The sequence below is a fragment of the Gracilinanus agilis genome, chromosome 5, assembly GCF_016433145.1.
Source record: "Gracilinanus agilis isolate LMUSP501 chromosome 5, AgileGrace, whole genome shotgun sequence".
Lineage (NCBI taxonomy): Eukaryota > Metazoa > Chordata > Mammalia > Didelphimorphia > Didelphidae > Gracilinanus > Gracilinanus agilis.
Genome location: NC_058134.1, coordinates 228098979 through 228109994, shown reverse-complemented (window position 1 = coordinate 228109994; position 11016 = coordinate 228098979). Strand labels below are relative to the sequence as shown.

Sequence of the window (11016 nt, the reverse complement as noted above, 5' to 3'; positions counted from 1 at the left end):
TTTTACATCATTGAACCTCAGTTTCCTCGACTGTAAAATGAGGAGGTTAGACAAATAATTATTGAGCTTCCTTCCAGCTTAGATCTCTGTTCCCATAATCCTACTTGCATTAATCTAGAGCAAGTCACTTCTTTTTTGACTTCAGTAAATTTAGCAGTAAAATGAGGGGATTGAATAGATGACCTTGAACATTTCTTTCAGCTCTAAATCTATAATCCTTTGATTTTTCTGATGACATTTTTCATGTCGCTTCTTTTGTACAATTTCTTGCTAATAATTTGTTGCAGTCTATTCATGTCTGCCATAAGCCTGCTTGCCTATTAACCTTTGGGTGATCCCACAATGTTAATTCTTCAGGGGCCGTAGTATCCAATAACTCAGAGGTATGTAGTATCCCTAGAGAAATGCTGATATTAAAAAGATGGGTTTTAAGAACCAGAAGAACAATTTATAACAGTAACAACAATGTTGCAAAGAAAAAAAAATTAAGCCTTAAGAACTTTGATGAATGCCAATCATTATTCCAGAGGAGCAATGTTGAAGTATATAACCCACCTCTTAATGGACTCAGGGCAGAACAAGACATATTTTTTGGATATGGTCAATGAGGAAATTAATTCTATTTGATTATATTTATTCATTACATTTTTTTTACAATATATATGTTTTAATTGGGGGAATGAAAAATAATGGTAGAGAGGCAAAAAACAAAAAGGAAAAAATGTTTTTGAAGTATTTCTAAGCATTAATAGAAGAGAATAAAATTAAATTCAAAGTAGGATACAGACAATAAGGATATCTTTGAAACTAACATGTTGACTCTATTCAATGCTTTTGCAAAATTTGTACTAATATATTTTCAGTTTCTTCTACAATTCTATTTTTCTCTTTTTTGTGTGCAAAAATGTTTATATTTTTGTGCTTTTCAAGTTTACAATGACAAAAATAATTTTTAAATTGAAAAATAAAATAAAAAATACAATTTCTCAAAGGCATCAATCTAGCCCGCTTTCTTTGTCCTGTCCAAGATGTATGGAATGATGGGTCCTATCCATGGAGTACATATCATAATCTGGGTCATAGTTATTATTCATCCATTGAGATTTTTCTGCGTGGAAAGTTGGGTGAAACTCTCTTGAATATTAGGGATCTAATCCAATGGTCCAAGGCTTGATCGAATGAGCACAATGTCTTCCTCAAACATCAACAATGGCTTATCATCTATAGGGAACTTTTCCTCCATGTGGACTCTGCTGTAGACAACCTCACAATGGTGGCAAAAACAGTTGGTGAGCATATAATCTTTCACCTAATGACTTGTTTCACATAAATAATCAGAAAGTCATTGAACACGCTTATTACTTTTTATACAATCTTCACAGTCATTCTGGAAAGCAATTTGGAACTATATCCTCAAAGCTACTAAACTGTACATACTCTTACACTCAGCAATAGCACTATTAATCTGATACCCCTAAAAAAGATCAAAAGAAGAAGGAATAGATCTGTATTTCCAAAAATATTTATAGCAGCTTATTTTGTTATAGCAAAGACCTGGAAACTAAGGGGGTGCCTATCCACTGGCTGAACAAATGAGGGTATACGGATATAATGAGACATTATTGTGCCATAAGAAATGAAGGGGATGGTTACAGAGACCTGAAGAGACTTGTAGGAGGAATTCAGAGTGAAGTGAACAGAACAATTTATACAATAGCATGATGGTAATGACAAACAACTTTGAAAGATTTAAGAAATCTGATCAGTGCAGTGATGAACTAGGGTTCCAGAGCGCCCAGGATGAAGCAACAGATTCGCCTCGTGCCTGAGAAGTGATAGACTCAAGATGCCGAAGGAGACATCCATTTGGGGCTATAGTCAATGTAGGAATTTGCTTTGCTTGACTATGTATATTATTACAATGCATGGGTGGTGGTGGTGGAATAAGAGAAAATAAAGGCTTGTTGATTTAAAAATAAAATAAATTTAAAAGTGGATCTTGAATTATTTTAGCACAAATGGGGCAGACAACTCATTCAAGGAGAACCTTTTGCTCTACCAAATCAAATGGGTTTTTTAGGTTAGTAATTAAAAAAGCACAAAGTGAACTTGTACTCTCTGTACCTTTCAGTTAATCATGTGTGACTATAAAGTTGTGGTCTGCTGTCGAATGTTGTTTGCAAAATTCTACTTGTTCCTTCTCAAACTTTCACCATAGGGCAGAAGTCTGGAGCTGGAAGGGACTTTTGAGATCAGGTAGTCCAAACCCTTAATTTTGTAGATGAGGAGACTGAAGCCTAGAAAAGTCATGTGTCTTATCTACAGTAATCTATGTAATAAGCATCAAAGGTTAGATTTGAACCCAGGTACTAAGCATGTCCTTGATGTATGTATGGATTGTTTTCAAAAAGCTTTTGAAGAGACAGGAAAGAAGATATCTGGGTACATAGTTATTGATATCTTCTGTTATCTTTTTGGAGGTGACAATAACTCAAGTGTTTTCCTAGCCATCAGGGTTCTCCTCTCCTTCAGATATCTCCCCTTTACACTTTATCATCTTCATCCCTGACCCCCTCCATGAATATTTGGTTAGGTCTAGCTGTTCTTCCCATATGCTTTCTTTAGGGTCATTTTTACTTCATCATGCAGCAAACATATTAGAGTCTATGATGTAAGAGTCCAGATGTTACAGTTCCATTATTATTGATGGCAAAAAGAATTTTCTGGAGGAATCTTTACAGATCTGTTCCACTTTTTTCTTTTTATTGTCATCTTTCCAGTTTCATCTTTAAATGCCCTGGGGGATGTAGTTAAGTCTCAATAGTTTTTTTGTAAATTTGTCTTTTCCTTCTATTCTTTCTCACTATTTTATGAGGTAATACTTTGTAAAATCTTCCACTATCCATCCTACTTTGTAAGATTTTACAAACAAGTTTATATTCTAAACTAGTGTTGACCTTGGCTGCCATCTCTCTTGCCACTTGGCAAAGAGATCAAGTGTTACATCCTGAGGTGATGTCTAGGCTCTTTTAATCTCTTCATTGTGGTGTTTGATTTATGTTGGCTAAACTTCCTTAGGAAGTAATGATATTCTGTGTTGATGTCTGTTCTTTTACTCATTTCCTATTATACAGGGTCAACTATTTGTTTAAACAGGTCAAGCTGGAGCTGTCCCAATGGTACATCATATTTTCTTCTCATTTTTATTCTTTCTTATAATTTGCTATCAGTTTTGTGTTTTGCTCTTACAAGTTGGTAGTCCAGTTGTACAAAGAAAACTGATACAGAAATATCCCCTAAATTAGTAACAAATCTTTTCCTATCTGTTCAGATATAATCAGAATAATTTTTGGTGATTTGTGTGTAGGTGTGTTTACTGTCCAAGGACTCCTGATACTCTTCTTCAAGGAAGAATACAGATAATATAGGTATGAGATTTCTGTAAAGTCTACAAGCCTTTGCCCTCTTTCTTCTTTTATTCATTAGTCATGTTTTCCTACATTTTTTTGGGGGGGGGGTCATACTCTCTATTCCTTCTTTTGTAATGAAGCTAGGATTGGGATAAGCACTAGATTTATGATTTTATTTATATAGGAACTTCTAAGTGAAGAAATTCCCTGTGCTAATACAGGTCAACAGCCTTGGCAACTTATAGTCTTGAAGAGTTGCCTAGATCAGTGAAAGGTTCAGTGATCTAAAAGTCAAGCTGCCATCACCTTTCAGAGGCAGGATTTCAATCCAGTGCTTGACTTGACGGCTAGCTCTCTCTAGTCATTAAGCCAAGTTGTCATTCTGACACCAATGTTATGAAGTATTAAAATATACTTGAAAAGTGGAGATTCGTTGGCTTCATCAGCCCAGGGAAATCCTGGAAACTTCTTTCACTTAAAGATTGTCATTTATAATTTAGTAGATAATTCTTGGGGAGATGCTTGAGGCACATAGAGGTTAAATGAATTGACCAGGGTCACTAGTAATTATCATAAGCAAGATCTCAACCCAAGTTTTTCTGGTTTGAAATCAGCTGGAGGCAAGGCAGATGGGATCCAGGATTGCTGAAGGTAGAAGATCTCTCTTATTTCCAAAAGAGGATTCAGGATAGATTTATAGCTATCCATAGCTCTCAAATATCTCTAAGCCGAGGGGGTCCGAGTCTGGATTCAAAACAAAAGCCATTTCTTTGATTGCTTCTCAGGGAGGTTAGCTTTTACCTTACACAGACCAACAGCCTCTTCTCAGCAAAAGCTGGTTTCGCAAATGACCATCACAAATAACTAGTGAACTTCTTTATCAAAGAAAGCAGCAGGTGGAAATTGGAGAAATAATACAGACTGAAATACATCAAATAACACCCAAGGACAAATGAACTTTTTAGGTAGGAAGATAAGATCTCAGTTCAAATTAGGAATGAGAACAACCTCATTGAATGGGAGTCTATTTCCTCCAGGACTATAAGCTTTGGAAGTCAAGGGATACAAGGAAGGCGAAGTTCATTTACATGTCTGCAGTTCCAGGGCCCTATTTCACTATTCAAAAGTCCATTCCTATACTCTTTCTCTCTTTCAGTTCTCCGGGAATGTTGCTGATTTTTCAGTTACTCAATTTTACATTCCTTCAGTGACCTTTCCATTTACAATGTTGTGATCATTGTTAATGTTCTATTGGTTCTGCTGATTAGAAACTATGTGCAAGGGACTTATTTTCAAGGGTAGGGAGACCTCAGGCTATTGACCAATATCAAGGGCCAAGTTCAAAAGCAGCAGTCAAAGATATAATGATAGGGACCAGCTTTGTGACTGGAGCTCCATTATTGGCCAGGGAAGCCTAATGTGGATGTGGATATCCCCCTAGAGTAGATGAAAATAATCTATGATGTGAAGAACTGCTAACCTAAGAATGTGTCACTAATATAAGTAGTAAATGATGTAGTTCTGACACCTGATTGATTGTGGGTAATCAAGAGAGAGAGCCTGGGCACAGGATGAAGGTCAGGAAATAAAAGGAAGTATGACTGATTTCTCTTAAGAATGTAATTGATAAAAGAATGGCAGAAGTTGAGCCTGGGCAATGATCTGTTATCCTACCCGAAGTGCAAGGCAGTTAGTGCCACTCATAGCCCAGTGATTAATCATTGTGATTATCCCCACCCTGTGGGGATTTTAGAGATCTGATCTAAGAGAACACCTCAGATCTGGTATCAAACAAGTTCTACTGAATCTGTAGAGTAACTCTGAGGATCTCTTGAATCCTCCTCCTCCTTCCCTTCCCTTCCATCTTAAAATCAATACTATTTATTGGTTCCAGGGAAGAAGAGTGGTAAGGGCTAGGCAATGGGGGTTAAGTGACTTGCCCAGGGTCACACAGGTAGGAAATGTTTAAGACCAGATCTGAACCTGGGAACTCCTCTCTCCAGGCCTGATTCTCTATACTGAACCACCTTAGCTACCCCAATCCTCATCTTTCTTGAATTGTGGCATTTGACATTGTGGAATGTCTTCTTGGATATCTGAGCTTTCATAACACAACATTCCCCTGGTTCTTTGTCTACTTGGCTAATCATCTCCTTAAATGGCTTATTATCCATATCATATCCCTTAACAGTGGGTGCTCTGAAGGATCTCTCTCTCTCTCTCTCTCTCTCTCTCTCTCTCTCTCTCTCTCTCTCCTCTTCTCTTCTCTTCTCTTCTCTCTCTCCTCCTCCTCCCACACTCCCCCTCCCTCTTCTCTCTCCCTCCTCACCCCTTTTGTCTCTATATATTTCCATACACACTTTATTTTAAAAACTCTTCCCTTTGGAGCTGGGAACAATATCCTAACTATGTTCCCATTCAAGTCAGGCTTGCTTTTGCTTAAAAGACATCCAGATCCTCCTTCAGACTTAGGAGACTAGAGTCTCCAGCCCTAGGCAACATTTCCTATTTGCCCTTGTGCAAAATAGCTGTGAGCAGTCAAAACTCTCTGATACTTGGCTGGTGAACTACCATGGATAATTCAGAAGTGAAGGGAGTCTGTTTAGCTGAGTTGTGAATCAACTCACCATGTCCTGTGCCCTCAGTACAGATCCTTTTGAATATCCTTCCCTTGCTATGGCTAAGCAAATCTCCTTTTGCAAACTGCTGCCTCATTTTGTTCCAATCCTGCATGATTTCTGGAAGTCATTTCAAATGACTTTCTAGAATAGCTAGATCAACTGCACCAACAATGCACAGGTTTACCTGTTTTCCCACAACCCCTCAGTTTCTCGTAGTCAATTGTTCTGGACTGGGTATGCCTCAGGTTAGTCCCAGATAGTTAAAGTCTAATAATGAGATGAAATGAGGCATTTGTAAGCTTTTCAACAGATAATAGGTAAATAGGTAAAGATTTACTTAGCTATAGCAGGGGAAGTATATTCAGTAAGGATATTTTTGCCATCGTGGGTTGATTGGGATTGGCGAAGTTCTACTACTACTGACTGGATCATGCTACAGTACTTTTTTCTTCTTCTTCTTTTTTTTTTTTTACTATTTGAAAGAGATCTGTATTATTATCTGCACAGTTGAAAATGACAAGGTACAAAAGGCTCTTGTGCTCAAGGCTCTAACTTCCCTCCAACTTGGAATACCAGAGAGAAAAGAGTTGAAGAAAACATGCAGTCACAAATAGTGATCAACTCTAAAGTGATTCCATCCAAAAGAAGCCAACATCATTAAGCCAATGACTCAAACAGCTTTGCTGAGTAAGATTAAGATATTGTAGTCATAGTGTTTTCATTGGGCTTCCCATCAGTGAACCAGGGGGACCTGTTTGAGGGAGATGAGGGAAACCTCCTTGGTCTGCTTGCTAGACTTAGGGTTGAAGTCACCCAGCCACAGCTGAGTCACATGTTCCTGGAGGAGCCAGGAGAAGTCTCTTTGACATCATTTACCAAAAAAGCTTCTTCAAGTGCCCTGTTATTAATTTTCTTCTTCTTTTTTTGTAGCTGTCCATCTTGTCTTGCATACCATTCTTCTAATTTTTTTATTGCTTTTTCTTTCCATTCTGCTTCCTGTTTCCAAAAATTAGCATCACGGAGTGCCTCGTGGACTGATTTGTACTCATATGACTAGGAAGCGTTGTTGACATCATCAGTCTTTTCAGGTTTGAGAATGATTTCAATAATTAGAATAAGCCACTGAGAGGGGGTGGCTGGAATAGAGGGTCTGGATGCTGCTTTTACCTTCCCTTCCATTCAGAGCTGTAACTGGGAGGGACAGCCTAGTGGCATCGGGTTAGAGGACTCTGCTGATGCAAAGTTTAGAAGGCATTAAGGGTACTGGCAAGCTATTAGCAATGCTGAACCAGCAGTGCTTAGCACCTAGTTAGCAAAGGTATTGGAAGCTCTCACTCTGTTCTCCTCTGTACTTCCAATCACATGGCACTAGCAGCCTTGAACCACTGTCCCAGGGTCTTTGTGCCTTCTCTCTAGGGTTCTTCTTGGTCTCCAACCCACCTCCTTCAAGGGATATCTTGATTTATGCTATTACCTTCTGAAAAACTCTCAGTTATGGCCCTACTCTCACCCTGAAATTTATACAGTCTACTCCATGTATGTGCTTATAATATTTTAAAGTGGTCATGCCCAGCCCCATAACCTTTCTAGGTCTCTAATTTTATGAGGGGCATTCCTCTTATGACCTCAGAATAAATGAATGAACAGAGCCTTCTGGTTGGAGAAATTCCCTACCCTTCTCCGACACCCTCCCAGGCTAAGAAATATTTCGAGTCCTGGGGCACATTTGTGTTTTTAGCCCCAAAATAGCAGCTTGGGGTGGTTTTCTTTCCTAAAGACGGCATGGAAGGCATCCCAATATCAGGTCACCAGAAGGGAAACCAAAGATGTGCAGGGATAGTCCCACTTTTCATATCTCAAGTGCAACTTGAGATTAGGGGGAAGATCCAAATACATTACTCTGCCATCCTATCAGCTCTAATCAGTCTTGTCTTTATTCTGAAAGTTGGTGGTACTCTGACTTAATAAATTGAAATAAGCAATAAATTCCACTGGTCTGTGGAGACTGCCGTTAGATTCCCTGGCCAGAAATGATTCTGATTAGAGAATTGGCATCTTCACCACTTCCCCCATCCCCCACCCCAGGGTTCTGAAATCAGTGGTTGGCAACAACAGGATTCAGGGGGGAAAATCAGGGAAACAACAACAGCTATATACAAAACTTTGCATCTTCAAAGCTCTTTCCACGTTAATGGATTCCTTATGGTTAATATTGCCAGAACTGTCAACTAGGACAAAGAATTGAGAGAGAGCCTTCTTTCTTAAAAGAAAAAGGGGAATGGGGCAGGGGGAGGGGGAGGAGGAAAGGGCTCCAGTTGAGGGGAAAAATTATTTTAAAAAGAGAGCAGAAAAAACCCCAACAGAACGGAACTCTTCAAAATGTGTCTCAGCAACACAACAGGAAACTGGGCTAAACGTGGGCTAGGCAAGCACACAAAGCCAGTAGTAAGTGCCCGTTCTCACTCGACACAGCTGAAGCTGAAAAAAGACTAAGACGACAAGTAGTAAGAGTCCAAATGCCAATTCATACTATGGGGGGAGGTGGGGTGTGTGGAAAGAACACTTAAAGACTCAGAACAACAGGCTGTTCGTATCAAATTCACAAAATTGGGAGAAGGAAATCTGCTTATGTTGTTCTCAGATTCACCCCAAGACGTTCAAGTTTCCATGTCCTGGCCAATGACCCACAAACAATTCTCTTCATAACATTCTCCTTCCATGGTCACTTGAAAAATAAGGAGTGAGTTTCACAGTTTATAAAACCCCCACTTACGTCAGAAGAACTTGGGAGGTCATATTGGGACATTTCAAGTAATTGGGGGCAAGGTCTGGATTTACCCTTTGGCTCCGGTGTTCTGAATATGAGATGGCTCCTGATCCCAGGAACTGATGGTTGGCTGACATTTTGGAACGAGGGTTTGGAGGAGATTGGGGGTGGGGAGGGGAAGGAGCTCTGATGAAAAAGAGGCACTTCACAGATGGGGGAACACGGGATTGAAACTGACAGCTCCGAAGTTTAAGGAAGTTTTATTTTTAGAGGCAGGATTAATGGTGGATGTTGGAGAAATATTCCTGAGGCTCAGTTTGAGGAATTGAGAGTGAGATGGTGACATCTCCCATTTTAGACTTCAACTAATCTGACCAACTCAAGTGCCACAGAGGATAAATAGTAACTGCATTCTCTCTCTCTCTCTCTCTCTCTCTCTCTCTCTCATAAATACAAAATATAAATATATATGAATGCTCGCAGGTGCAAAGATAGAATTATATATTCGCTATAGCTATACATTTTTATCATTTTATCTTTTGTTTTCACATTATCTATACTCCTCCCAATGCCTTCCTTTATAGAAGGCAGAAACTGGACTTTCTGATGCATTCTAATCTGCTTCTGCTTCTCTGCCAGATTTCAACTTCATGGAACAAGATGTCCCCGAATCTCCCTGACCTCCTGCTTTCTTGCCTTCTTTTGTGTTTTGTCTCTCTTTATTAGATTATAAGCTCTTCGAGGGCAGGAACTATCTTTTTAAAAAATTATTATTATTATTAGTTGTATCCCTAATACTTAGCACAGTTTCTGGCACATAGTAGGTACTTAATAAATGTTGTTTGGATAAAGAGGAAAAAAGAGAGAAAGACAGTTCAGCAAAAATAACCAAAATATTGGAAAAGTCTATTATTCTACAGAGTGTTCAATGCCCATAGGCCCCCTACCTTTGTAAAGAAGAAGCAGGGGGAATGCTTTTTATCCCTTATCTCTGGGGTCAAATTAAGTCACCATAGTTTTTGCAACATTCAATTTCAATTGTTCTCTTGTTTTTGTTCTTTTGATTTATGTTATTGTGGTCTTCATGTATATAGTTTTCCTAGTTCTGTTTCCTTCACTCTATGTTAGTACATGTAAGTCTTTCCATGCTTCTCAATATTCATTTTATTCACCTTTTTTGTACAGCCCAGCCATAGTTCATTTCCTTTGTGTATCATAGTTGGGTTAGCCATTTTTCAAATCAAGTGCCTGTTTACATATCAAACAGAAACACTTAGTATAGAGGGCACTGTTTCCTTGAGGATTGAAGACAATAAAAGAGACTGTGACTTCACATATCAGGTAATAAATTGCTATTTCAATACAGCAGGATATTTGAAAGAATCTATGATTTCATTACTGTAGATCCTTCAAGCTGATTGCATTCCATCCACACCTTTTTTTAATCTTGTTGTAGTCTCCTATCCATGTTTTCTGATAAATCTTCCACAGGGAGTCCATAGATAATAGTATTGTATCATTATTCATGATTATGACTTTTTTATGGAACATTAAGGTTTTCAAAAAAAAGGACAAGGGAATGGATTCTATAAACTATAGGATAGTGAACTTGTCTTTAATTCCTGCCAAAATTTTAGCACATACTACTAAAAAGATATTTAGTAAAAATCTAGAAAAGAAAGTGGTGATCACTTGGAGCCAAAATGACTTCATCAAGAATAAATCATGTGGATAATAGATTGTATAACCCAGATTGAATTGTTTGTCAGCTCTGGGAGGGGGGAGGGAAGAAGGTAGAGAGACAATATGGATCATATAATTTTGGAACACTTATGTGGAAATTTGTTATTAAAATAAAATTAAAAATTAAAAAAAAAAGAAGTCATGTGGGACACCTAGGTAACATAGTAGATAGTGTACCAGGCCAGGAGTTGGGAGGACTTGGGTTCAAGTCTCACTTCAGATGCTTCCTAGCTGTGTGACTTTGGGCAAATCACTGAATCCCGGTTACCTAACCCTTCTTGCATTTTTGTCTTAGAATTGATACTAAGACAGAAAGGTAAGAGATTTAAAAAAAAAAAAAAAGTCTTGCCTGGCTAGATCAAGGGAATGTTGAAGGTATTGTTTACCTAGATTTTTGTAAAGCATCTGACAAAGACTCAAATTCTATTCTTGTAGACAAAATGGAGAGATTTGGACTAGATTTTTCCTACAGTTA

The 11016-nt window shown here is 38.4% G+C and overlaps 1 pseudogene; it reads right to left on the bottom strand.

Annotated features, from left to right (window-relative positions):
• Nucleotides 1–6764: 6764 nt before the first annotated feature.
• The window catches only part of LOC123250110, a 36802-nt pseudogene continuing 32550 nt past the window's right edge, over nucleotides 6765–11016 (bottom strand).